We start from the raw sequence: 27,478 nt of genomic DNA on the forward strand, positions 1-27,478 counted from the left end.
CTGCCAACTGTCACTCCAAGACAGATATTTTAGGGCTGGCATAAATGTGTGATCGCACCAAGGCTCTTCTCCTGGCTCTGACAGTCTGTGGTATCACCAATCAACCCACAAATGTTCTCTGGGGGTCAATTAGAAAAGGAGGTGGCATAGCACAGTGGTTAAATGTGTAGGCTCAGGAGCCAGCCTGCCTGGCTTTAAATCCTGGCCCTATGATTTAATTACGGTGTGACTTTGGGAAAGTGGTTTAACTTCTCTGAGCCTCAGAGATCTCATCTTGTACCTTAGGATAATGATAGGATATATGTCATAGGTTGTGAGAATTAAATAACCCATATGAACCGTTATAAAATGTGGAGAATGTTCTCATTCACATGCCACTTTGCTAGGTATTGAGTGTTATGTATAAGGCTAGTTGGAGGAGGCAAGGCATTCATAAGGCAAACAGAGCAACTGATATATATGGAAAGATTATAGAGGCTGGAGTCCAAAGTCCTGGGTTCGAATTTCAGCTCTGCTACTCATTAACTCCATGGTTTAGAGCAATTGCCTTGGAACTCTGTTTCACCTGTAAAGTGGGGATACAATCACAGTGATTGAGAAACAAGTTTATTATGTGTTTTAGTTACAAAACCACTTCGGGACTTGAAATGCACGGTGCACAGGTTAGTAATTTTTTTTTTGATACCTATGAAAAGGTCATTTCCTCATAATGAATGGCAAATGCTGAATGCCAAACGTGTGGGACAGAGAAAGGTCTAATGTCAAGAGACACACTCTGGGCAGGGATTGTCCCTAAAAGGCCTACCAGAAAGAGTGGGATTAAACCTTGTGGGCTTTGCAAGGCAGTGGGCTTTGGAACGTCTAGAGAAGATTGCCTGGTGTCCACTGGCCCCAGCTCCACCGCGCACCCAGCTGTAAGCTTAGTAGAGACCTTGATGTATAAAAGGGAATTCTGGTGTGATAGTTTTTATACTTTGGGAAGAGTTTGGGTTATTAGAGTCAGATGTGTCAGGTGATCTGGCTTCTGCAAGGAGTGTGGCTCAGAGGGGGCAGGAACACAAGGAGGGGCTTATGCAGTGGGCCGGAAGTGCCGACAAAGGCTCAGGCTAGGAGGTTGGCAGTGGCGGTGGAGACGAGCGGACAGGCGGGAGGTCTTTCTGGCAGAGCTGTCAGGACTTGCTGATTTATTCATCAGCTCATTAATTCAACTGTTCAAGGCTCAGAGGATACGGCAGCACAGAAAACAAGCAAAGATGTGCTTGTGCAGCTTAAGTACTGGTGAGAGGTGGAATGCAGGGGAAGGAGGAGTAGGGAGGACGATTCTCAGGTTCCTGCCTGAGGGGACGGTGTACTTGCCATTTGCTTTGTGAAGTGATTTTTGAGGCCCTTAGCCGTAAGTTGGAGGGGGAGTGCCTCTGCCTGCCTGGACTACTCCAGTTCCTCCTCTCCTCTGAGAGGCTCTGGAGTCGCTTCTCAGGGCCTAGTACAGTCCCTGTTCTGGCAGCTGCATCCTAGTGCCAGGGGCGCTAGCAGGAGAGACTCCTCGATGTCTGTGTTAACGTGCTTCAAGGTTGTTCTTGACACATAGGGTTTCCATACTCCGCTTGTGCGTCTCCCTCTATGCTGCAGGTCCACGTGGGGCTGGGGGTTAAGGAGCCCCCTTCTTCATTGTCACATTGCTGCGACCAGTTTGCCTCCTTGGTTTTTTGTAGCCATGGGAGGTCTCACATGGGGTCCTGCCCTTAGTAGCATGTGGCAGCTTTCTGGTTGAATGCTATCCTCATGAGGTCCCACCCAGACAGCTGATGTGGCTTCCACCACCCTCTCTGTAGGCCATAACCAAAGCACTTTCTCCATTTGACTCTACACCACACCACCTTGCTGGCCAAGCAGTGTTGGATGCACTGAACTAAGAGGGGATGGCATTCTAGAGGAGAGGGCATAGCAGGAATAAAGGTGAGGAGGCAGGAAGCTTCAGGGGGAATTTGGGACCTGCCCAATGAGGACAGTCCATCCAATGTCTGTGCTTGGGATGCCTTGTGGGAGCTGGTGAGTGCTTTCTTGAGCATCTAACACCAGCTGGCAGGCCACCTTCACCTCCCCGCTGGGAGTATCGGTGGAAGAAGCCTCTCACTTAGAATTATAAATGATCCTAGTGAACATAATTTCAGCAATTACTGATGTGCAGTAATTATGCTAATGCTGATTCACAAAGGGCTGCTATTTGCTCAGCATGTTCCGTGCACATTATCTCCTTACCTGACTAACAGTGTTTGCGCACTGCGGTTACGGTTTGCTTGTCACGTTAAGTGATGTTTGCATCTTTGAGCTTGTCAAGACACTAGGATTAGAGCTCTGCTCCCACCCCCTTCACAAGATTTTCTGGTGTGTTTCTTGAGGAGGAGGAAAGTAAAGGGGGAAAAATAAAAAGGAAGAAAAAAAAGACCCCTCCCTGTTGACCAATGGTGGAATGACAGTTTAGAGGTGAGGTGAGTCACATGGGGACAGTGGGAGCTGGGATTTGTCACCTTATCTTTCTGGCTCTCCAAGTATGGCATCTGGGAGTTGAGGAAGTCGAGAGCCTGCCCTACCTCCTCCTGCAACAACACCACAGTGCTTTGTGTGATTTGAAAAGATCAAGTACTGGGGCACCTGGGTGGCTCAGTGGTTGAGCGTCTGCCTTTGGCTCAGGTCATGATCCTGGGGTCCTGGAATAAATTCTCACATCATACTCCCTGGAGGGACCCTGCTTTTCCCTCTGCCTGTGTCTCTGTGCCTCTCTGTGTCTCTCATGAATAAACAAATCTTAAGAAAAAAAAATGGTCAAGTACCATTTCTGTCTTTGCTTCATGTTGTCAGCACACTTAGAGATGTCTTAGACAGTAGCACTCAAATTCTAGTCTCCGAATCTGCAGCATAAGCATCACCTTGAGAACACATTAGAAAGGCAAGATTCTTCAGCCCCACCCAGACCTATTGAATCAATAGGCTTTCCATGTGTGTGTATGTGTGTGTTTTTAAAGATTGATTGATTTATTTTAGGGGGAGGGAGGAGCAGAGGGAGAGGGGTCCTCAAGCAGGCTCCTCGCTGAGCACAGGGCCCAGTATGGAGCTGGATCCCAGGCCCCTGGGATCATGACCTGAGCTGAAACCAACGGTTGGATGCTTAACTGACTAAGCTACCCAGGTGCCCTGAGGCTTTCTGTGTTTTAAGCCAGCAATGTATGTTTGAATAGGTAAGAAAAACCAGAAAACCAAAGAAAAATAATAAAGCCCCAAACAGGTGACTCTGATGCATGCTGTAGTTTGAGGATGGCATTCTAGGCTCTTGTGCACCATAGATCAGCAGCAGCAGCCTGGGAGCTTGTTACCGAGGCAACATCTGAGGCCACACCCAGACCTACTCAGAGCCTACATTGTAACAAGCTCCCCAGGTGATGGGCTTCGATGCTGAAGTTTGAGTCTCACGTACTGAGTCCAAACGTCCCCATTTACTGTTGACGGGAGGCAAAATGACTTAGTGGATGTCCCGTGAATTGGTGACACTAGACTCTTGTATTCCTCATCTTAATAGCTGATTTACATGTGCTTACTGAGGTCATTACTCTGTAGCTGCTATTACCTGTCTTACTGTTGATGTGCTCTACAGAGAGCTTCCTATGTGCCTGGCCCGGGCCCCTGGATTTTCCCATTTAATCCTCACCTTCAAGGTAGGTATGGGAGAGACCCTCTTATTTAGAATGAGTCTCTTGGCTGGATAACTGAATAAGTGATTAAGGCAGGAAATCATACAAAACAGACATACCTTAAACACTTAATTTCAACCCAAGCCTTTAATGTCTGTACATGCACCAGTCTTTTGATGTGGGTGTCAGTGTCATCTTCTTAAGCATGAATCTTTCTTCTTTCTTTAAATTTCTTTTTTTTTTTTTTTAAATTTCTTTATCTTTTGTGCTACCTAGTTTGGCTTTCTTTGAAGTGGTCAAGAATTTAAGGTGTGCAGCAATCTGAGAGCAGAGTCCTTCTAGAATTTATTTCCTCCCCCCCCCAAACTCCTAATTCTGCAGAATTTTTAAAACAGTGATCTGCCTCATGCAAAGTATTCAAACTCAGTTTTTATAGACATGTTGACTTTTTATAGATGATCTGTAATTAAAATATATAATTATGGTATCAGATATACCTGGCATCAGCACGTTTGGAACCAATGCAGAAGGAAACAACCCAACTATTAGAAGCACAGGTGCAGGTGCGCTAGAGACTAGTGGCCTTGTAGCCCTGAACATTCTAATGCCAGTCGTGTGTTTTACGGAGAACGGAGGATGATGTCAGTTCGATGGCATACAGTGGAGCTCTAACCCCTGTGTTATTACCTCCATGTGGTTTAGGTCAGTGAAGGGCTCTTCTCCAAGCTCTGTAGCTATAACTGCCATGCAGACTGCCTATGGCACTCCCCCCGATGATCCTCTCTAGGTTAAAAAAAAAATGTAGATAAGTAGTCATTTTATCTTAACAAATCACAAATACTTCTTTATATATAATTATACATACTTCCCCTGATTGACTCTGCACTCCCCTCATCCCCCACTTCTGTATGTACTTTGGCAAGAGAACTTAGTGTTCTTGACATATGAGCCAATTGAAATGTATGCACTAATTGATTTAAATGTCCAAGGGTCAATATTTTCTGACAAAACATTGTCAGTGGATGTCTCATGGCAGAGGACCAGTGAATGGACAAAATGATTGCAGGAGGTGGAATCAATTAGACTGAAATTTTAGTTGAGCCCCTTGGAAAGGTGTCCAAGGGCAGCATGTATTCCTCTCGTCCTCCTGCCTCAGCCATGTCCCAACGGCACCACATACATACCTCTTACATAAAGTGTTATACAGTCAGCGAAGTACTGTCCCCAGTGGTCCTGGTTCTGGTACTCTTCTCCTAACGCATCTCTTCATGTGGGACTTGTTGCCAATTCTTGGATCTGTGTGCCCTCCCTGTAAGATGGGTAAGGATGGTACCCGTCTACCGATTCGGGCTGCAGAGAGGTGTGAATAGGAAGGATGTGCTCAGTATAATACCTGGCACTCATAAATGCTCAATAAATGGAAGCTGTTGTTGCTGCTTTCCCAAACCCTCTTCCCTAGGGAAATAGTGAAAGGCATAGTTACAGTAAAGGCAAACCTTCTGTTCTAGCCATTTGCCTTTTAAAATCCTAACTCAGTGCCTAGACACAGTAAATACTTGATAAATATTTGTGCAAAGTCGAATAAATGCATCTTGGGTCAGTGCTTTCCGCTGCTTTGCCTCTGTACCTCACGATGGTCCATGTGGTAAGGGTGGTTTTCCTTCCTACTCAGTGGCCTCCAAGCATTCTCGGTCTCTCCATCTGCAATTGCTTACCATCTTTGTATTTTCAGGTACAGACTTTTTCTGAACTGCATTTTAAAGGGATCTTGTACTCCTCTAACATTCTTAGCGAAATGCCTACAGACAATTGCTTGCAGAAATGGCAAATGGCTCACATGGTTTTCCGCTCTGTTTTGTTTCTTGGGTCTAAGTGCCTTGTGATCTGAGGCTGTTATGTCTCTTGGCTGTCTCTGAGTCCCACTGTGGTTTTATAGCCCCTGGCTTTTTTGGCAGAGATGGTAACTTCTGTATCTGTCTGCAGCTGAGAAAGTCTCAGCTGTCTGCACAGGAGTCTTCATGCTGTAGCAGAATTAATGAAAAACGTGATGGGTGGGAAGGAGAAGGAAGTCATAGAGATGACAAAGCAGGAGCAGGTGCTTTGGCAAGGCAGCCCTGGGACAGATGAAGGAGGCTGAGGCGGAGGACCCTGGTGCCTCGGAAGTATGTTCTTGTGTCTTGATGGAGTTTTGACCTGGGGTTGCTTGGAAGAGAACTGGGGTGATGGAACCCAGGTTAGATAAATATGTGGGCACGTGGAGAGCCTTGGCAGCTCTTCTTCTCTCAAGTGTTAGTGCTAAATGCCTGCATAGTCTCTCCCCACCCTGCAGATCTCCTCTTCATCCTCCTCCACCTTGTTCTTTTTCCGGGAGGCTGCCTCTTAAGGGTCCCGTCAGCAGCTTCCTGTGTCCCCTGGCTTCAGCCAGGTAAGTCCTGTTAATAGGGACGTTTGGCAGGGGATCAGAAATGGGGAATTGCCACAGGCTGGCTGTACCTCGTGACTAAAGGTCTATCTTCCTCCTAAGGTGGCTCCTTTCCTGGGATGGTCCTTCATGTTCTGGTATCTGCACTCTTGCTTCATTGTTCAAGCTGAGAAAGGGCAGTGACCACACTGTGTGTAATTCCAGGGTCCTGCACTCTCCTTTGAAGTTTCCCTACAACCTGCCCACACCTATGGAAGTGTTCCCTTCATTGAACCCTCCTCCAACGATCTCAGCAGGAGCATGTCTGCTGCTTCATGCTGGAAGCCTCACTTCCAGTCACTGGCTGCTCCGCTTCTGTGGGAAGATGGGGGTACCTGGGAGGTAGGAGGCATTAGGAAGTAGAAATAGTACATTTGGGGGTGTCAGAGAGGCAATAGAAAACAACCATGGCTAACTTAAGCAGAATAGAAATGATCGGTGGGACAGCGGGACGGTGGGTAGCTCACAGAATTTGGAAGGCTCTGAGCCAGGCAGGCAGCTGGGCAGCAGAGACCATGGGAATGCTCTGGTCAGGCCGTGGCTGCTGGTTCCTGCGGCCCTGGGCTCTGGATGAGACCCTCTGAGGTCGTGAACACATTCTCAACTGTATCTGCACCTCTGTATCACTCCTTCGGGGTTCAGCATTCTGGTGAGAGCAACTGCTTGGCCAATGCCAGGTCACATACAACATTCTCGTTGCAGGAAGGGAGAAAAGAAGTTCAAGCTTCTCTGTTCTCCCAGCTTATTCCTATTTCAGGCTAGAAATGTATAGCAGGCAAGAAGGTGGTCTGTGGTTGGCTTCTTCCCATCTTTCTCTCCTCACCCCTCACCTCTGGCATCTCTCCGGCAGGGCGGAGAGAGAAGACATATGGTGCAGAAAGTATCTTACTTGGCTGGTGTCGTGGTGACCTGGTGTTACTACTGGGGGTCTCTGCCTATTGGGCTGACTTGGCAGGTGTCCAAATCTGAATCTTGTTCTCCTTGATCAAATCTTTCTTCTGGCCATCTGGCATGCCATCCCTTCTGTTGGGGTCCCATCCTCCTGCAGGCATTCTTGGGAGATATCCAAAGTGACCTCAGTATGGCACCCCTCCAGGGGCTGCTTAGAGCGTACTTTTTTCCCTGCCTTTGTGGAAGGCCAGAGAAGTTTTAATTTTAGCAGCTCATATAGTTCTGGTTGTTCATATTGGAGGCGAGGCTTCTGCTTTAAAGGGGCAGGGTGGCTATGGATAGACACTTAGAAGTTTTGCCCTCTGGGTACCACTACACAGTGGCTGGACTTTGTTTCATAAAGACTAGAGACTACCCAGAACCATCTATCCAAGCTCCTGGACATGAGCCAAGGCTTGAGAGAGCCCAAAAGAAGAAAGACCTGTTCTTTCAGGTTTCTTCCGTAAAGGATTCTTGGAAGATAAGCAGTACTTGCTAATTCTGATCTTTTCCTAGAAGAACAAAGTCTCCTCATGATATCTCCTGATGTTGAACACTTCTGAATGTCTATTTGGCCAAGACTAATTACACCTTGGTCTGGCTAAATTGACCATGTTTTATTTTATTTTTTATTTTTTTAATAAATTAATTTTTTATTGGTGTTCAATTTACCAACATACAGAATAACACCCAGTGCTCATCCCGTCAAGTGTCCCCCTCAGTGCCCGTCACCCATTCACCCCCACCCCCCGCCCTCCTCCCCTTCCACCACCCCTAGTTCGTTTCCCAGAGTTGGGAGTCTTTATGTTCTGTCTCCCTTTCTGATATTTCCCACACATTTCTTCTCCCTTCCCTTATATTCCCTTTCACTATTATTTATATTCCCCAAATGAATGAGAACATATAATGTTTGTCCTTCTCCGATTGACTCATTTCACTCAGCATAATACCCTCCAGTTCCATCCACGTTGAAGCAAATAGTGGGTATTTGTCGTTTCTAATGGCTGAGGAATATTCCATTGTATACATAAACCACATCTTCTTTATCCATTCATCTTTCGATGGACACTGAGGCTCCTTCCACAGTTTGGCTATTGGGGACATTGCTGCTAGAAACATCGGGGTGCAGGTGTCCCGGCGTTTCATTGCATCTGAATCTTTGGGGTAAATCCCCAACAGTGCAATTGCTGGGTCGTAGGGCAGGTCTATTTTTAACTCTTTGAGGAACCTCCACACAGTTTTCCAGAGTGGCTGCACCAGTTCACATTCCCACCAACAGTGTAAGAGGGTTCCCTTTTCTCCGCATCCTCTCCAACATTTGTTGTTTCCTGCCTTGTTAATTTTCCCCATTCTCACTGGTGTGAGGTGGTATCTCATTGTGGTTTTGATTTGTATTTCCCTGATGGCCAGTGATGCAGAGCATTTTCTCATGTGCATGTTGGCCATGTCTATGTCTTCCTCTGTGAGATTTCTCTTCATGTCTTTTGCCCATTTCATGATTGGATTGTTTCTTTGGTGTTGAGTTTAATAAATTCTTTATAGATCTTGGAAACTAGTCCTTTATCTGATACGTCATTTGCAAATATCTTCTCCCATTCTGTAGGTTGTCTTTGAGTTTTGTTGACTGTGTCCTTTGCTGTGCAAAAGCTTCTTATCTTGATGAAGTCCCAATAGTTCATTTTTGCTTTTGTTTCTCTTTGCCTTCGTGGATGTATCTTGCAAGAAGTTACCGTGGCCAAGTTCAAAAAGGGTGTTGCCTGTGTTCTCCTCTAGGATTTTGATGGAATCTTGTCTCATGTTTAGATCTTTCATCCATTTTGAGTTTATCTTTGTGTATGGTGCAAGAGAGTGGTCTAGTTTCATTCTTCTGCATGTGGATGTCCAATTTTCCCAGCACCATCTATTGAAGAGACTGTCTTTCTTCCCGTGGATAGTCTTTCCTCCTTTGTCGAATATTAGTTGACCATAAAGTTGAGGGTCCACTTCTGGGTTGTCTATTCTGTTCCATTGATCTATGTGTCTGTTTTTGTGCCAGTACCACACTGTCTTGATGACCACAGCTTTGTGGTACAACCTGAGATCTGGCATTGTGATGCCCCCAGCTATGGTTTTCTTTTTTAAAATTCCCCTGGCTATTCGGGGTCTTTTCTGATTCCACACAAATCTTAAAATTATTTGTTCTAACTCGCTGAAGAAAGTCCATGGTATTTTGACAGGGATTGCATTAAGTGTGTAAATTGCCCTGGGTAACATTGACATTTTCACAATATTAATTCTGCCAATCCATGAGCATGGAATATTTTTCCATCTCTTTGTGTCTTCCTCAATTTCTTTCAGAAGTGTTCTATAGTTTTGAGGGTATAGATCCTTTACATCCTTGGTGAGGTTTATTCCTAGGTATCTTATGCTTTTGGGTGCAATTGTAAATGGGATTGACTCCTTAATTTCTCTTTCTTCAGTCTCATTGTTAGTGTATAGAAATGCCACTGATTTCTGGGCATTGATTTTGTATCCTGCCATGCTACCGAATTGCTGTATGAGTTCTAGTAATCTTGGGGTGGAGACTTTTGGGTTTTCTATGTAGAGTATCATGTCATCGGCGAAGAAGGAGAGTTTGACTTCTTCTTTGCCAATTTGAATGCCTTTAATGTCTTTTTGTTGTCTGATTGCTGAGGCTATGAACTTTCATTCTGTTTTCAGAGACCTTGTTTGCCATTTTGGATAAGTGAGTTTGGTCTGCTGTGTAGCAGCCTGTGTGCTCAGGGCTGTTCATCTCAAATCTTTCTCTCAATAAGAACAATACATATAGATGAACATATAGAAATACACATAGGGGAAATACATATAAATGAACATCTACAGTTTATATCCAACCAGAACCCTAGAGTCTGTGACTTGGCTCCAGCCTGCCAGTAAGGGAGAAGGTCCTATCTCACATGATGGCTTTGTTTGGTTGGTTTTTGGCTTTGTTTGTTTGTCCCGTGCTGTGAAAGGTCAAGACACAGGGTTTGCTGGAAGGACAGAGATGGTGTGGGCTTCACTGGGTTTCACTGCAGGCTTTGTCACTATCATCTCAAAGAAACAGATTTGGGTTCTCATTTCTCTCTGATGCTAAATTTTAGAAGAGATTTCCAAAATGTTAAAGGAGGACGAATACGTGAAATACTGATTTTTATTGTGTGAATGTAACTTGGAGTCATGTTCATTTTGAGAAACTTTGGGAGCCTCTGCCAGCTGAGCAGGATTTTTCATTTTCCATTTGGTTATTTGAGGTCATGGGTTATGTGGATATAAGAAGTCCAAGAAATTCTCTGCATTGGAAACAAAAGTTGTATCTCCTTTCAAACCCTTATTATCTCTACCACCGTCACTACTGCCATCCCCATCTGTAATTGCCACATAAGTCTTATGTGCATCTTTTATTATTTTCTTTGTATTAACTTTTGGAGGTAAAAGAACTAAGTAAAAGCCTATCAACTTTAGAAAAATACTTTTCATGAAAAATTTCAAACATTATTACAGAAGTAGAACAGGGTGTGGAGATGTAGAAACTTCTTAAATCTCCACTGTAGGTTACTCAGTTGCCTTCTGCAAAGTGTCAGTTTGTGTCCTATCAGTGGCATCTGAGAATGCCTGTATCCTGACATTCCGCACAGAATTGGATTTTATTTTATTTTATTTTTGTCAATTCACTGAAAGGGAGGAACGGTGTCACGTTATTGTTTGACATTTCATTGATTTGACTGCTAGGGAAGGTAAACACTTTTTCCGTATAGTTAGTGGTCATTTGTTTTATGAAATTTCATAGATTGCCTTCAATTTTGTACTGCCCACCCCCCACTGCCTCTTTTTCTTGCTACTTTATAAGGGATCTTTAAATATTAAGAATATCAACCCTTTGGTATGCACCTTGCAATTATTTTTCTCATTTGTCATTTGGCTTCCAATTTTCTTCGTGGTGTTTCTTGACATACTTGAAATATTACATTTTTATATAGTTAAATCAATCAAGTTTTTACTGATGGTTTTCCTTCCTTTGGTTGCTTGCTTAGAACTCAAGATTATATAAATCTCTACACATATATAATTTAACACTTAAGTAGTTTCATTTCCTACATCTAAAAATCTTTAATACTTCTGGGATTTGTTTTGGTTTGTAGATGGTACAGGTAATAGTCCTTTTTCTCCCCTTTTCAAACAGTTACATAATCTGAGCTTTCTCCTATTGATTTAAAATGCTGCCATTATCATATACTAAATATTTATACGAAGGCTTTTTATTGTGTTCATTGATCTGTTTAATCTTGTACTCCACCCAAGTGGTTTTATAATTGAAACTCTATATAATGTTTTACCTTTTGGCAGTTTCTTCTGTTTCCCATTCTTCCAGTACTTGCTTGTTTTCCAAAAATTTTTTGGCTTCTTCCAGATGTTTATTCTAGCAGTTAAACCTGAGAGCAGTCCTTAGGATTTTATCAATTGCTTGAGATTTATAGTTGATTTGGGATCATTTATATTTTATATGATTGTATCCTGTATCAGGATTATTCTATCATTCTGTCTTCTGTGGGGGAAGAGATCTTATTCTATGGCCTCAGTAAAGTTTTGATGTTTTCTTCATAAAAGTCTTAACTTGTTGCTAATTAAATTTATTTTTAGATATTTCATATTTTTTGTTGCAATTAACAATGAGATTTCTTTTTGTCTATTTTCTGATTGTGGCTGCTACATAGGTTATATTTATTTTTGTAACCACCAAATTTAATGAAATACTTTATTCTGATAATTTAAAGTCCTTTCTTTTGGGTTTTTCAGTTGAAACTGGTATTATTTGCAATAACTATTGTTTTGCATATTTTTCAATATTCTTTTTCTTTTCTCTATCCCCTCTCTCCTCTTCTTTCTCTTTTTCCTTCCACTACCAGAACCTCTAGGACAATTTAAATAATAATCATTTTTACTGTGTTCCCAAATAAAATTGTCTCATATTTTTCGCCCTTTTAGTTTAAATTCTATTTGATAATATTTCATTAGTTATTTTGCAACTATCCTCATATATGGAATTGAGGTGTTTGGTTTTTTCCTCCATTTTTGGTATTCAGTTTTGTTAACTTGGAAAAATAGAGGAGGTGGTCTTTTTGTTCATTCTGTGCTCTGAAAGAGTTTATTATGATAATTATCTGCTGTTTGAACATTTAAAAGAACTTGCCTGTAACACCACTTAGGGTTTTGCTACTTTCATGGAGTAGTTTGTTCTAACTGTATGATAGATAACCTTTCCCTTTCCCAGAAATGACTTTAATATACACGAGTGGGCTCCTGGGGGCTGCAGATGTTCTGTGGCAGCCTGCTCCCCTGGCTATGGCTGGTTGACTCTTTTCTAGGATTTTTGGTTTGGAAGTAGGAGATGAGGGGAAGTCCCCTTTTGATTGTGAGAGTCTTGAGATGAGGAATCAGGAATTATAGCTCAACTGGATCCTTGACATATGAATGATAGAATGAATCAAATACTCAGAAAAAAAAGAAAAAATCAAGAGAGGACTGGTGACCCCAGTATCTGGTTCCAGCTATTTCTGATACCCAGCTCTGAGACTTGTCTCTTTTTCTTACAGTCACATGGGATGCCCCGTAATCCTCTCAATAAATCCCTTTGTGCCAAGATGAATTTGATTTGGATATCTGATACTTGTGATTATTGGAGTACAGGCTCACTCTCCTTTTCAAAAATATTTTTTACATGAATAATGGTTGGCTAGAGTTTCCCAACTTCTCAGATATTTTTTAGGAAAATATAAATTACGAAAATTTATTTTATTGAGGATTTCACATTTATTAGCATAGGATTATACATAATGCTTTTTTTTTGTATATTTTTATTGGAGTTGATTTACCAACATATAGTATAACACTCAGTGTTCTACTATATTAAACTGTCAAGTGCCCCCCTCAGTGCCCGTCACCCAGTCACCCCCCCCTCCCACCTCCCTTTCCACTACCCCTTGTTCATTTCCCAGAGTTAGGAGTCTCTCATGGTCTGTCACCCTCTCTGATATTTCCCACTCATTTTCTCTCCTTTCCCCATAATGCTTTTTCCCCCCATAGTGCTTTCTTATGAGCTAAAAGGAATGTACCCATTATTGTGAAAAATCCCACATATATTTCCTAATTTCTTTTTACTATATTTTCTGGCATAAAACCATCATACTGTTAGAAACATTGCATTTCAAAGATTGTATTATGAAAAAATGTGTTTCAATGTGACAAAACAGGGTTAGAAGTTAGAGAATTTTAGACTCACAAGAAGTAATTCTTAAATGTCACAATAAAGGTTTACGTACTTTTTTTAAAAAAAGATTTTATTTATTTATTCATGAGAGACAGAGAGAGGTAGAGACACAGACAGAGGGAGAAGCAGGTTCCATGCAGGGAGCCCCATGTGGGACTCGATCCCGGGACTTCGGTATCTCCAGGATCACGCCCTGAGGTGAAGGGAGACACTCAAACGCTGAGCCACCCAGGACTCCCAAGGTTTACTTATTTTTATTTCTGCAGGCATATTTTGTTATTGCAAACTGAAAATGAAAAATTGATTTAACAATACTGACAGAAACAAACCCAAATGTCTCCTTATTTGTCCTTATGTTCGAGCAAGCTGGAGACTCCCATGCTCCTTGAGTCACCTTTGAACTTGACCTTACACTTCTGTTTGTAGCACAATTTACAAGAGTCAGCAGCAAAAGAGACCATAGGGGTTGAAGATAAATAAACACATACCTTCCTATGATAATATTCAACCACTCAAAAGACTGCTGGCCTATTTTCAGACTTTTCTATTCTAAGTCTGAACCAGTAGTCTTCCCCATAATATGTATCTATCAGCTTTTTCTGCATAAGCAACCATTTCAAAATATGGTACCTTAAAAAATCAACATGATTTTGTGGCTGGCAATTTGGGCTGGGATCAGTTGGGAGGTTCTTCTGGTGTTGGATGAATGGACAGCTGCCAGGCCCCCTGGGGACTGGTTAATTAAGGGGTGACTTCAGGTCAGATGGCTTATCTCTACTTCACATGTTCTCTCATTTTCCAGAAGGTCAGCCTGGGTTTGCCCACATAATAAATGTGCAGGAGCTTGAGAAAGTAAGAGGAAGTGTATAGGCTGCTGGAGGCCAATGCTTGAAATGGCACAGGGTCACAGTCTATTGATCTAAGTAGACTCCATTTCTTGAGGACAGGAGATAAAAAGTCACATTGCAAAGGACAGGGCTATAGTCAGGAGTGGAAAATTCTGGACACTTTTATACTCTATTACATAATGCAAACTGTGGCATTGTACTTTATACATCCTCTTTATGATACAAAATCCACCCTGAAGGGTGTAGTGTGTGGGTGTGTGTATGAAATTTCATTTCTAAATAATTACTTATTTGTATTTTTATTGATTTATATGTGTTGACCTCACAGTAGGCCTTTAAGACCTTTATGCTGAACAAATTATTGCATGGTTTCTCAGGTTTTCTAGAGTTTCTATTTTATAATTAAGGCTTGAATTTTAGGTTTAGTAACTATTTTATATTCCTTATTATTTATTTATTTATTTATTTATTTATTTATTTATTTATTATTATTTAAAAGTAAAACATTGAATTATGTGAATGTTCCCTTGAGTACAGCATTGGTCACATCTCCTATAAAATTTTTTTTAAATTCACTTATCTAATTTTTATTTTATAGTTTTATGATTTATCAGAAAGCAAACACCTAAGTACCTACTATCCAGATCAAGAAGGAGGTCATTGCTGGCATTCTAGAATTTCTACCTCAGTCCAGTTGCTACTCTTTCTGTATAAAAGTAAGCACTATCTTGACTCTCCTGTTAATTAATTCCTTGCTTTTTTTTCACTATTACCATCTACCATCTACATGTGCAGAACCAATATAGTTTATTTTTTCCTGTTTTTTTGAACTTTATATAAATGGAATAATGCGGTTTATTCTTGTCTCTCTGGCTTATTTGGTTTCACATTATCTTTGTGAGATTCATTTTATGATGTGTAGCTGTAGTTCAGTTATTTTCATTGCTGTTTATTCCACTATATGAATATACTGCAATTTCTTTGTTTATTCTAGTACACGAACATACCACCATTTATTCATCTGACTACTAATGGTTGTCTTGGTTAATGGGTCTCTCCAGCTTTGGGATTAATGAGTTGATAATGGATAACAGTGAAATGGGGTTAAATGGTTTGTTTCCAGTGTTTGTCTTTCATGAATAATCCTGTTATAAACATTTTTGTGTTTCCTCTCCTTCCTCCCCTCCTCCCTCCCTCCCTTCCTCCTTCCTGAGAGAGAGAGAGAGAGAGAGAGAGAGAGAGCACATTCCTGTGCATAAAGGGGGGAATGGCAGAGGGAGGGGGGAGAGAGAATTGTAAGCAGGTTCCTCACCCAGTGTGGAGCCTGACCTGGGACTCCATCTCACGACTCTGAGTTTATGATCTGAGCCAAAATCAAGAGTCAGTTGCCCAACTGACAGAGCACTCAGGTGCCCTTCGTGCATGTTTCTTAATGCATGTGAGCATGCATTGCTAGGAGAAAAATTCCTGGATAAGGGTGTTTGAGTGTCTTTAATGCCACACTGTTTCAAGGGGACCATGCCCTTATGCACTTTGACCAGCAGTGTAGGAAGGTATATGGTTTTTAGTGATCCATCCTTGCCAGCATCTTGGTTTGGCATGATCACAATTTTGACTTTTTCAGTCATTTTGGTGAGTAATGGTATCTAGTTGTAGTTTTAATGTGCATTTCTCTGATGACTAGTAAGATAGAGGTAGTGTCCTTTTACTTTTTTAGGGGGCCCATTTGTATTTCTTCATTTGAAAGTACCTTTTCAAATCTTCTGCCAATTTTTCAGTTGGGTTGACTTACTGATTTTATAGGAGTTTTCTAAATGTTCTGTGTATGAGTTCTTTGTTGGTTTTATGTTTTGTTGTAACTTCTTCTCTGGATTTCTCTTTTTATGATCTTTTTAAAGATTTTATTTATTCATGAAAGGCATAGAGAGGGAGGCAGAGACTCAGGCAGAGGGAGAAGCAGGGCTCCCTGTGGGGAACCTGATGCGGGACTCAATCCTGGAACACTGGAATCGCGCCCTGAGCCAAAGGCAGATGCTCAACCACTGAGCCGGTCAGGCGTCCCTCTTTTTATGATCTTAATGATATTTTTTGATAAGGACAACTTGCCACTGTTTTTTCTACTTGGGTCACAATTTCTGTGTATGGTGCCAGAAACCTTTCTCTATCGTGAGATGCTCTATAGCATTCTACTTTTTAGTTGTACTATTTTTTGCACTTAACTTTATTTTCTTCCTTGCATTTTTTTCAGGTTTAACCTGCTCTTCTTTTCCCAAATTTTTGATATTGAATCCTTTGCTCATTGATTTTCTGCCTGTGTTTTTTTCCCCCCTAATATATGCATGGCTTTAGTGACAGCCCTCAAATTTTGGTATATTTTCATTATGATTTAAATAAAAATATTTGGGGATGCCTGGGTGGCTCAGTGGTTGAGCATCTGCCTTCTGCTCAGGATGTGATCCCAGAGTCCCTGGATCGAGTCTGCATTGGGCTCTCTGTGAGGAACCTGCTTCTCCCTCTGCCTATATCTCTGCCTCTCTGTGTGTCTCTCATGAATAAATAAATAAAATATTTAAAAATAAATAAAAATATTTTCTCATTTCCTTAGTGATCTTTTTTTCTTGTGACTCATGGGTTGTTTAAAAGCATATTATTTTTAACATATGGGAATTTCTTGCTATTATTTGTTCCTGATTTCAAGTTTAATTTTACTATAAGGATAGAGACCTTACTTTGCATGATTTTAATCTTTAGAAATTTGTTGACACTTGCTTTGGTCCAGGCTATGGTCAATTTTTGTAATGTTCTATGTCCCTAAATTTGAGCCTTTGTCCCATGTTCTTCCAGGAAAACAGGAGACTAAGACACGACAGTGGTATCTTCATTATGAAGCCTAGGCTTTATCAGTATCTGACAATCTTGACTATCCTGTTTAATATATTTTTGTGCCTTGAATTTACTTTATCTGATGTGAGTGTTGTAATTGCACTTGGAAAATTTGCATGTGCCTAATACACATTTGCCCTTTTAATGTTTAATATAAAAAAACACTTCATTTGTGTCTTTTGAAAATTCTATAATTGGATTTTGTCTTTGACTTAATTTGAGAATTTTTGTCTTTTAATAGTGGGATTTAACACATTGACATTTACTGTTCAAGCCATTTCATATTACTTCTTAAGTTTTGTCTTATACTTTAATTTTTATGCCTCGTTGTTTCTCCTTGCATTATTTTTTAGTGTAGAATGCTATTTACATTTTAAAAATGTTATTTTGGAGGATGTATTTTAATTAGAGTAGTGGTTTTTATTAAGTTTTCAAAAGCATTCTTTAACCGATGGTTTTCTAATTTTACGACCAAACGAGAAAATGTATTTTTTGAGTGTTTTCTACTTAATACACATTGTAAGCATATTTTATCTTACCTTTAACTTTTTTGGGCTTATTAACATGATTTAGGGTCTTGCAATTGGTTATTCATATTTAGGAACAGTTTTTGACCTTTGCATTGTTTTAGAAACAGATTTGCAAGCATCATTTAGACATTTCTCCTTTTTAATTGATTGTAAAACTCACCATTATCCTTTTCTACTTTGATTTCTCCAATGCTGAGTTGTTAGGTTTATATCATGTCTTGACTAGTTAGGGTTCATCTCAAGTTTAATTCCAGAAGGACACATGGTGGCACATTTTCTCAGTTCTTGGTTGAGAATGTTTTCCTGTTGCTTCTATGCTAAAAAAAATCACAATTTTTCTGAGTCTAAAATTCCCATGTTGCAAAATTTCCCAAATTGTATCTAGGTATTTATGTCTTTCAACTGACTTTTGAAATCAGACATAGAAAATGTAGATATAATTATAATCTTACTGATTATCTCTCTAGTTTGGGTTAACATTCTACTCTTTTTTTTTTTTTTCCCCCTTCTTACTATTGCTTCTGTCCTACCTGATTTGGAAGTAAATAAGTTTTCTGTGTGTTTGCATTGCCATTCTCTGTCCTCCATTTCTACAATCTTCTTTCTTATAATTTTTGTCATTGTCTTTCCCTCTTACATCCTAGGAAAGCTTCTGGTATTTTTTTTTTTTAATCTACTTCAGTGAATATTTTTTTCTGCAGAAATTTTCTTTTTTCCTCCATGAATTTTTTTAATTAAAATTTTTATTGCAGTTTTTACTTTTTCTTTACTCAGGCTTGTAACATTCTTCCCTGCCTGTGCCAGGAAAAAGCTACACTTTAAAATGAGCCAGGAGTACCATGTCTCCTACAGTCTTTTCAGTCTCATGTACTCTATTCCTAGGTGGACCACTCGGTGGTTGGAGAGAGAGAATTCTAAATTCTGTGCCTTCAATCTGCTTCTGTTTGGTATCTGTAAAAACTGTGGAATTTTCTGGCGTTTATTCATTTAACAGATATTTATTGAATGTCTATTAATTTCCAGGCACTGTTTTAGGCACTTGGGAATCCATGAGTAAATAAATGAATAGATGAAGTCTTTTACTCTCTGTCTTTTTTAAAGATGTTATCTATTTATTCATGAGAGACAAAGAGAGAGAAGCAGACACATAGGCAGAGGGAGAAGGAGGCTCCCTGCAGGGAACCTGATGCGGGACTCGATCCCAGCTCCCTGGGATCACGACCTGAGCCAAAGGCAGACGCTCAACCACTGAGCTGCCCAGGTGCTTCTCTTACTCTTTAAAAAACCACTTTTAATAGTGATAAATTATACATTACATTTACCATAGTAGCCATTAAAAAAAAAAAGTTTGCCCTTGTGTCCAAATGAGACTGCACTGCCTTTGCTCTGCATATCGCTATGCCCTGACCAGCTGCCTCTCTGTGTAGATGGGCTCCTCTGCCCCTAACAAATTCAGCATTGACCTGCATGGCTCAAACTTGGGTTTTGAACTCCTATCATCTCTTAGCTGGTCTATACTCTGGCTCATTTAGTTCAGCTTCTCAGTAGGAGTCTCAATCACCTCTCCTAACTGTGGGACCAGATCCCCTCAGCCAAGGTTCTGGAGGTGAGCACTTGTATCTGCAGAGGTGTGTGGTTGGGTCTATCTATGTGGCAGCAAGGATGAGGACAGTGCTAGAATGTCGTAGAAGAAGGTGAGGATGGGAAGACCATGCTTGGCACCTTGAGCTCAGTTTGGACAATTTTTAAAATATCTCTACGTCTCAGTGTTCAAAACTGAAAAGTTTGATGATATGAGAGTGATTGAGTAGAGCAGCTTAAATTAATTTCTGAGAGTTTTGATGATCAAATGAGATCATCTATGCATAAAACATCCAGCGTAATGCCTGGCAGATGAGAGACAATCAATGAAGGTTAGTTTCTCCCTGCCCTCTGCCCCTCTTCTCTCCTGTCTAAGAGAAAAAAAGTCTAGGTCCCTTGCTTTAGTATTTTAAATTGCAAGGCTTCCACCTTATCCTTCTCCAATTCTCTGCTGAACCTTATGCTTTGGCCAAACTTTTCTTTTTAAAATAATTCAGTAGTGGGAGATTTCTTAGGATTTTCCCATCGCATCATAAGCAATTTTCATATCTGTGTTTCTAAATAAATATTTCTGGTTAGATTGGCTACTGGTCAGTTCAGAAGTCCAACAGATCATGATCGCTCAGTCAGCAAATCTTTAAGTTCTTCAATGGCTGCTCATTGCTCAGAGAATACATGCACACTCTTATCACATGCTCCAAGGCATGTACAATCTTGTGTCCATCACTTCCCATCAGAGCTCAGTAAGTTCTAACCAAACTGTCCCTTTCCTTGCTTATTACACCACGCTCTTTCCTCCTAAGAGCTTTCATACATGCTACTCCCTATTTCTGAAGTACTCTTCCTCCTACCTCTTTGCCTACCAACTTCTGAGTCTTAGTCTAAAGACTACTCCTCAGGGAGACATTTGCTGACCTCTTCTATACCAGATGAGGTCAGGTTCCTACTTCTAGCTTCTCAAGGCACCTGTACTTATTCTTCATTACATTCATCATAATGGAAATAATGCCAATATATGTAGGATGACTTATATAGTAACTGTACCCTACCAGACTGAGCATCTTACTCCATTTGAGCTGCTAAACAAAAATACCATAGATTGGTTTAAACAACAAATGTTTTTCTTACGGTTCTGGAGGCTGGAAAGTCTAAGATCAAGGTGTCCGCAGACTTGGTTTGTGGCATAACGATTGTGTTCTTGCTGTTTTTTCACGTGGGGGAGGGTACCAAACTCATTCCTGAGGGCTCCACCTTCATGACCTAATCACCCCAAAGGCCCCATCTCCAAATACCATTAAATTGGAGATTAAGCGTCAGCATGTGATTTGGGGGAGGGGGACACAATCAGTCCCTAATAGGGAGTGACTTGAGGGCAATGATCATGTCTGTTGAATTCACAATGGCACCTTTGATGTTTGTTGTGTTACTTGGCTCAAAGCAAGCCCCAAGTCATTCATGTGAGTGAACAGAAGCTGGTAGCTAACACTTACACAGGGCTTGTAACATGCCACTATGATCTCATTAAAGAGAATGAATGAATGAATGTGCATAGTGTAAACGATTCTCCTGATACTAGCTTATTTTGTGGAGCCTGACAGCACTGTCTAAAGAACCATCTGAGACTCCACGTAGTAGAAGAAATTGGCTCTTGCTGTCATTGCGATTCTGAGTGAAAGAGGGCAGATTTGGTTAGCCTTTTCTCCATTTTTCATTCCGTGGCTTGCTCCGGTTATCTCTGACCCAAAACACTATCTGATAGGAGATTCTCAGGGCCTGATCATTTTCAAATGTTTATTTGCCTCTCTGCTCACTAAGCTGTTTATGCCTATTTATCACCTGAACTAAAGAACAGGGCTGGCTCGCCAGTAAATAGCTGACAGATGAGGTTGGGTAATGAGAAAATTAGAACTTCACAGCTCCCGTGCAAGCTCAGAGTCCACCTTAATAACTTGGAGCTTGCATCAGCTTCTGGGCGGATGGGAGACCTGATTCCAAGAAGAAATATGATAATTGGAGGCCTGGGGGAGGCCAGACGGCTTTGGCCAAATAGGAAATTACCTTTGGTTGCTCTGTTACTGTAATTCAACGATTCCAATTATCACAAGGTGATAAAGTATTTGACTGTGTTGTGTAACACCTTTCCTTGCACATGTCCGAGCCTATTAAAGGCGTTTTAATGAAATCATTATCCTTATGATGCCTAATTATGGTTAATATTACTCCCATGATCAGTGTGGAGCTAGTGAAATATAAGGAATCAAGGAATAGGCCAATTAATACAATAGGTGAACACTCCTTCAGGCTGCTTCAGGTTTGGGGCAGGGACTGGGTGTTTCCGTGGGACAGAGAAAAACATAAATCAGAAAACAGCTTCTCTGGGAAGGAAGCAGAAATAGGTGTTCCAGACTCTGGAGCTGGTTCTTACTCAAGCAAATAAATCTGATTCTAAGCTTTCCAGTTGCCATGGCAGAGGAAGAAACAAAAAGTATGTCATGCTCATTTCTTGACAATAGTCAGCACACACATTTATCCACCAGAATGGCATACCACCCCACCCCCCACACCACAACTTAATCCAAATAGGAATTTAATTCTTTGAATTCTGGTAGCTTCTTCCTCCTTTCCTTTATCTTTCTTTGTCCCCACCAATCCTCTTTATATCCTCACTCCCTCCTCTTGTCTCTAATCCATAGGAACAGGGCAGTTTGTTGAAAATGGCTTTGGCATCAACAAAGCTGTTTTTCCACTTTCTCTTTGAGCCTCAGTTTCCTAATCTGTGAAAATGGAGATGACCCTCCTCGAGTAGGACTGCTGGGCATAATAAGTGCTCATTCCACCAGTGAGTATTGAGTGCTTTCTGTGGGCAGAGCTGTGCCATGTACTGGACACTGAGCATAGCGTCATGAACCCAGAAATGTCAGTCACCTCCCCTTGCTACATGGGCGCCTTGGGGGAATTCCGTGCTAGAAGCAGACACCCAATGCGAGATTGCTTTGTTAGGAGTGGAGAAGTTGACTGACCTCTTAATGCAGAATCTAGTTGAAGCTGGGCCTGTCCCTGAAACCATGCACACATGTTTTAACACAGTAACCCTGTCCACTATCATCCACATTCAATGTCTTAGGTTAGATTGGTGACACCTTCTTCCCGTTGGTGGGAGGAGAGATTATAGTATCTTCTCCCCGTGGGGTTGTAGAAACCCACCTGGGCTTCAAGCAGTAATACTGCCCCCACTCTGCACCCACATCCCCACCTTCCATCTACACAGATCTCTGTTGTCTGTAAGCTCTGGAAAGCCCAACTGGGAGCATCTGCATCAGCTTCGGCCTCAGTGTCCCTGCTTCTCTGTGCATTTTTTCTCTCCTGATCTTTCCTTGGCTGGGGGGGTCTGGCCTCCAACCCGGTGAAGACAGCAGGTGACTGGTGAGGAGTGGAGCCCTTTGTACTGCTGCTTCTCATTTTCTTCCCCAGGTTTGGGACTGGAAACTTCTGACTTTGGTGCTGGAGGGCTGACTGTTGTGGGTTCTCTGCAAATGAAAGTATCTTATCCCTTCCAGATGGTGATAGAGAGTTGGCTCAGAATGGATCTGCTAGTGTTGATATACTAGCCTTCTGGACATGTGGATGCAATCATGTTCTCACAAACTTTTAGTATCTACTATGATGCCATTGGAGGGGGGGAAGTAGCAAGGGAGTTATGAATTGGAGTCTTTTCTCCCTATCACGTTTTATTTATTTAATATTTATTGAGTATGTAATATATGCCAAGAATGATACAGCCAAGCATGGGGGAGATAGATATTAAAGAAAGCCTGGCATCTCTCTCCTTGGACCTTAGGCTCTCATAGGGGATGGAGAGCCCTCCCCTGTCGAAACAAAGTGAGCATGCAAAATAATGACAAAGTACAAACCATAATTCTCTTACACTATAAATGCAAGGTGTTTCCACTTACAAAGTTTTACTTACATTTCTTGGAACGGTAGGGGGTAGCTGACCATGTGGGAGTGCTTTCCAAGCTTCATTTTTCCCAACTGCAAATGAAGATGCTGGCTTGAGAGTGTCAAGAACCATGCCTAAGGTGAAAACAGTACAGTCAAAATTTCTCCCTTGAAAAATCCCAAATCCCTTAAACCACCCACAAAATCCAACATACGTAGTTTTCTGTATAATAATGGAATGTATATGGGATGCCTGGGTGGCTCAGTCTGTTAAGCATCTGTCTTTGGCTCAGGTCCTGATTTCAGGGTCCTGGGATCGAGGCCTGCCTTGGGCTCCCTACTCAGTGGGGAGTTAGCTTCTCCCTCTGCCCCTCTACCCACTTGTGCTTGATCTCTTTCTCTCTCTCTCTCAAATAAATAAAATCTTTAAAAAAAATAATGTATAATTCACAATGGACAATTAATTCACAGGCAATCATATATTGTATAGGAGTTAATATGCAAACTATAATTTTGCTGTACTGTTTGTAAGTGTTCTTTTTTAGAAAAGGTTAACCTACATGAAGCTTCCAACATTTAGACATTTTTAACCTATAAAAATGGCAGTTTCATGTGATTGAACTTAATTGCAATTTTTCTCTTTTGTTTTTATAGGGCATCAAAGTTATTATGTATGGAACCCTAACCTCAAAGGATTACTCTGGAGATTTCCTTTTAAGGTGATGGAAATATTCTAAAATTGGATTGTGGTGATGGTTGCACAATTCTATAAGTTCACTAGAAATCATTAAATCATACATTTAGAATGAGTGTATTTTTGGTATGCAAATTATATCTTACAGCTGTTAAAAGGACTGAAGGAGCTCACTCAGGACACGCACGTGGTTGGGGTGGAATTTGGTGTTTCCCACTGTCCTTTTTAGTGGGGTGTCTCACAGCATCCTTGGGAGGTGAGTCAGGTCTAGCCTTCCCTGTAAGGAGAGGCTGGGGGTGGGGAGGGTGAGGTGACCAGGCCAAGGTTACACTGTGCCTATGCAGCAAAGCTGGCTGGAACACCACTTGGGGCCCCCAGGCCCGTTCTAGCCTGTTCTTCCCCCGGCTCTGGCTCCACGTGCTCTGAGCAGTCCTGGAGTGGGAAGGCCACAGAAAATGGATTTGCACAACCATCTTCCTGGGCAGCCCACTTTGGAAATCATTTGTGACCTGTAATTGACCGTGACGATTCAAAAATTGGAACCTGAAAATCACAAACATGCTGGGTTATTAGATGGTGAAATTGCAGTTTCCTGTTAGCCTGCTGTTTCCTGACTTCTCATTTTTGCTTTTTGGGTCTGGAGCTTGGCAAATCCCCACCATATAATCCCCCCCCCCCTCCCCTGTCTGGGTGGGCTTGAGTGACCTGGATCCTCTGCTCAGAGCCCTGGTCTCCAGCTGGACCAGCCACTGATGGGAAGAGACAGCTTCCTTTTGAGGCTGCACATCCGATCTGAGCTGTGGCAAGGCTCCATACTCCCTCAGCCTGAAGGGGCCCCCAGGAACCCCAGGTTCCTCTCTGACCTCGACTGCCCTCCCACATGGTGCTCTAGCTGGACTGGAGCTGTTCCTCCAACATGCTGCATGCCGTGGCCTCCAGGCCTTTGCCCTGGCTGGGCCCTCTGCCTAGAATGCTTGTCCCCAGATGTCCTCATGGCCAATTCTTGAGCCTTTGCTCAATGACACCTGCCCTGACTGTCATATTTAAAACTGTGGCTTTCCCTGCCACCCTGGATTCTGTGCCTCCACACTCTGCCTGTGACTTTCTCCCAGCACTGGTCACCCTCCATGACAACATTATAAAATTGATTTATCACATTTGCTGTTTGGTGTCCTCTCTCCTTATGGAGCTGGGCTCTCTGGGAGGCAGTGCTATTGTCAATTTGCTTATTTATACTAGAACATCATGTTATGTCTTTAAATAGCTTTTTTGAGATATAAATCACATACTGCACAATTCATCTAAAAATGCGCAATTCAGGGTTTTTTTTAAGTATGTTTTTAATTTTTAAAAATTTTTATTTATTCAGAGAGAGAGAGAGTGAGAGAGAGTGCACAAGTACTCTTGTGGGAGGGAGGGCCAGAGGGAATCTTCAAGCAGGCTCCCCACTGGGTGCAGAGTCTTGGACTCTATCTAAGGGCTCTATCTGAGGACTCTGAGACAATAACCCAAGCCAAAATCAAGAGTCAGGTGCTCAACTGACTGAGCCACCCAGGTGACCCTTTTAGTATGTTTTTAAAGCTGTGCAGCCATCAGGCACCTGGGTGGCTTTGTTGGTTAAACATTTACCTTTGGCTCAGATCATGACTTTAGGATCCTGGGATCGAGCCTAGTAGTGTTGGGTTCCTTGCTCAGCAGAGAGGCTGCTTCTCCCTCTCTCGCTCCCCTCCATTCTTATGTTCTCTCTCTAAAATAAATAAATAAAATCTTAAAAAACAAACAAACCCTATACAGCCATCATCACAGTTGATTTTAGAATGTGTTCACCACCCCCAAAAGAAACCTTTTGTCAGAAGGTCCTCACTGCTCCTTTGTCTTCTGTCCTCCCCCAGGCCCCTGGCAACCATTAATTGACTTTCTGACTCCATAGATTTGCCTATCTCAGAATTTCATGTAAATGGACTCTTCTAATATGTGCCCCTTTGCTATTGGCTTTGTGTCCTTAGCTTAATGTTCTCGAGGTTCATTCATGAGATAGCATCTACCAGAGGTTCATTCCTTTTTATTTCCAAATAATTATCTATTGTATGGATATACCCGTTGTTATTTATTCTTTCATTAGTTGATAGACATTTAGGTTGTTTCTATTTTTGGGCTACTGAAAGTAATGCTTTTATGAGCATTCATATACAGATTTTTGTGTGGGCTGGGATTTTCAGTTCTCTTGGGCACATAGCTAGGAGGGGAATTGCTGGTAAGAAACTAGGGGAAGGTGGTTCTGGCCTCCAGTGGACGAGCACGTCCATTTCCTTCCTGGACTGGGTCAGCACCAGCTGGTTGTAAATTCGATCTGTAGAACTGTGCTCTGCATACAAGTAGAACTTTGGTGTGGAACAGGTGTTCTGGGAGTTTTTTGAATGACCAGCTGAAGATATGCTCTCATAGTTGGAGTGCTCTCAAGTCTACCTTCTTCTCCAAATCTGTATTTTTCCTTTATAGTGGCTTTGATGGTGGAGCAAATGCTGGTAGCACCATACTTGGAGCTCCCTGGCCCACTGAGAGGCTGCCCACAGGCAGTTCTGGTGGGTGGTGGGCAGCTTTGTGTCCCTCTCTGCATGAGGGCGGTCTCCGGCCACAGAGGATATGTGGCCCACCTCTGGGCCCACCAGCCTTTCTGGGGAAGGATGGAGGTGATGATGAATACCCCAGCTTGTTGGCCCATCAGGGGGAGAAGTCCTCAGGTATAATCACAGGCTGCAGGGGCTCCCCCAGCTACTCACCATGGTAGCTCACATCCCTACTGGCTGTTTCCTCACCACTGTCTCCTTGCCTCACTCCCTCCTGAGCATCCTTGTATCTGAATCCTTATCTCAGTGTCTGCTTCTGGTGGAGTCCAACCCAAAGGGGGCCTGAGGAGTTGAAATCTATGATGGGTTACTGGTCAACAGGAGGCAGCGGCCACTCAGTGATATTCCCACTGGGCACCAGGCAGCCTGTAAGGGTTTGGCTGGAGTTGGTAACCCAGAGACTTGGAGGTGGGGTGAATCAGCTATGGCTGGTATGGTGTGTCTGGTGCAGAAGCCAGAGCAGTGCCTGTGAGGGGACAGAGCGTCACCATGGGAGGGGTGACCTGAGACTCTGAGAAAGTGCTATCAGGTGCCTAGGCTTTGTCTAGAGAGTGTTCGTCCCCAGGGATGTTGTAGAGTACCCCTGGCCAGGGCCGTGGGAGGAAGGTGCAGACCCATGTGCTTAGTGTCCTACGAGTCATCCCTGGGCGCAAGACTGGTGTAATCCGTGCGACCCTGTGCAAATGAAAATGCAGGGCCCTGGTGGGAAGATTGCTGAGACTTTCAAGACAGTGACAGAGGAACATAAGAAGCAAGGGGGGTGGGGGGGTGGCCCTCTGAGGGTCAGGCCTCAGGCCTGTGAGGCTGGCCCTGCCTGGATGCCTTAGGGACCCTTGAGACCCACATCTGTGTCTCTGTGGCCTGTTTCAGAAACATCCCTTACTCTGTGCTTTCCCCGCAAGACCCTCCTCTCTGGTGCCTCTGCCCTGGGCATTTTGCCTCCTGGTCATACTGTGCCCAGACTGATTGTTGTAAAACACAGCTATGATCACTTTCCCACTCTCCTCAGAGGT

General features: G+C 42.3%; 1 non-coding gene across 20 annotated transcripts in view; it reads left to right on the forward strand.

The window, feature by feature from the left end:
- The window catches only part of LOC119865668, a 235,930-nt gene that overhangs the window by 47,612 nt on the left and 160,840 nt on the right, over nt 1-27,478 (forward strand). For all 20 annotated transcript variants that reach the window (XR_005377872.1, XR_005377871.1, XR_005377887.1 and 17 more), the window contains exons 2-3: nt 23,799-23,863; nt 23,987-24,094. This is a non-coding gene — a transcript (uncharacterized LOC119865668). The remainder of the gene's footprint in view (nt 1-23,798; nt 23,864-23,986; nt 24,095-27,478) is intronic.

Source organism: Canis lupus, chromosome 24 (genome assembly GCF_011100685.1).
Source record: "Canis lupus familiaris isolate Mischka breed German Shepherd chromosome 24, alternate assembly UU_Cfam_GSD_1.0, whole genome shotgun sequence".
Taxonomy (NCBI): Eukaryota; Metazoa; Chordata; class Mammalia; order Carnivora; family Canidae; genus Canis; species Canis lupus.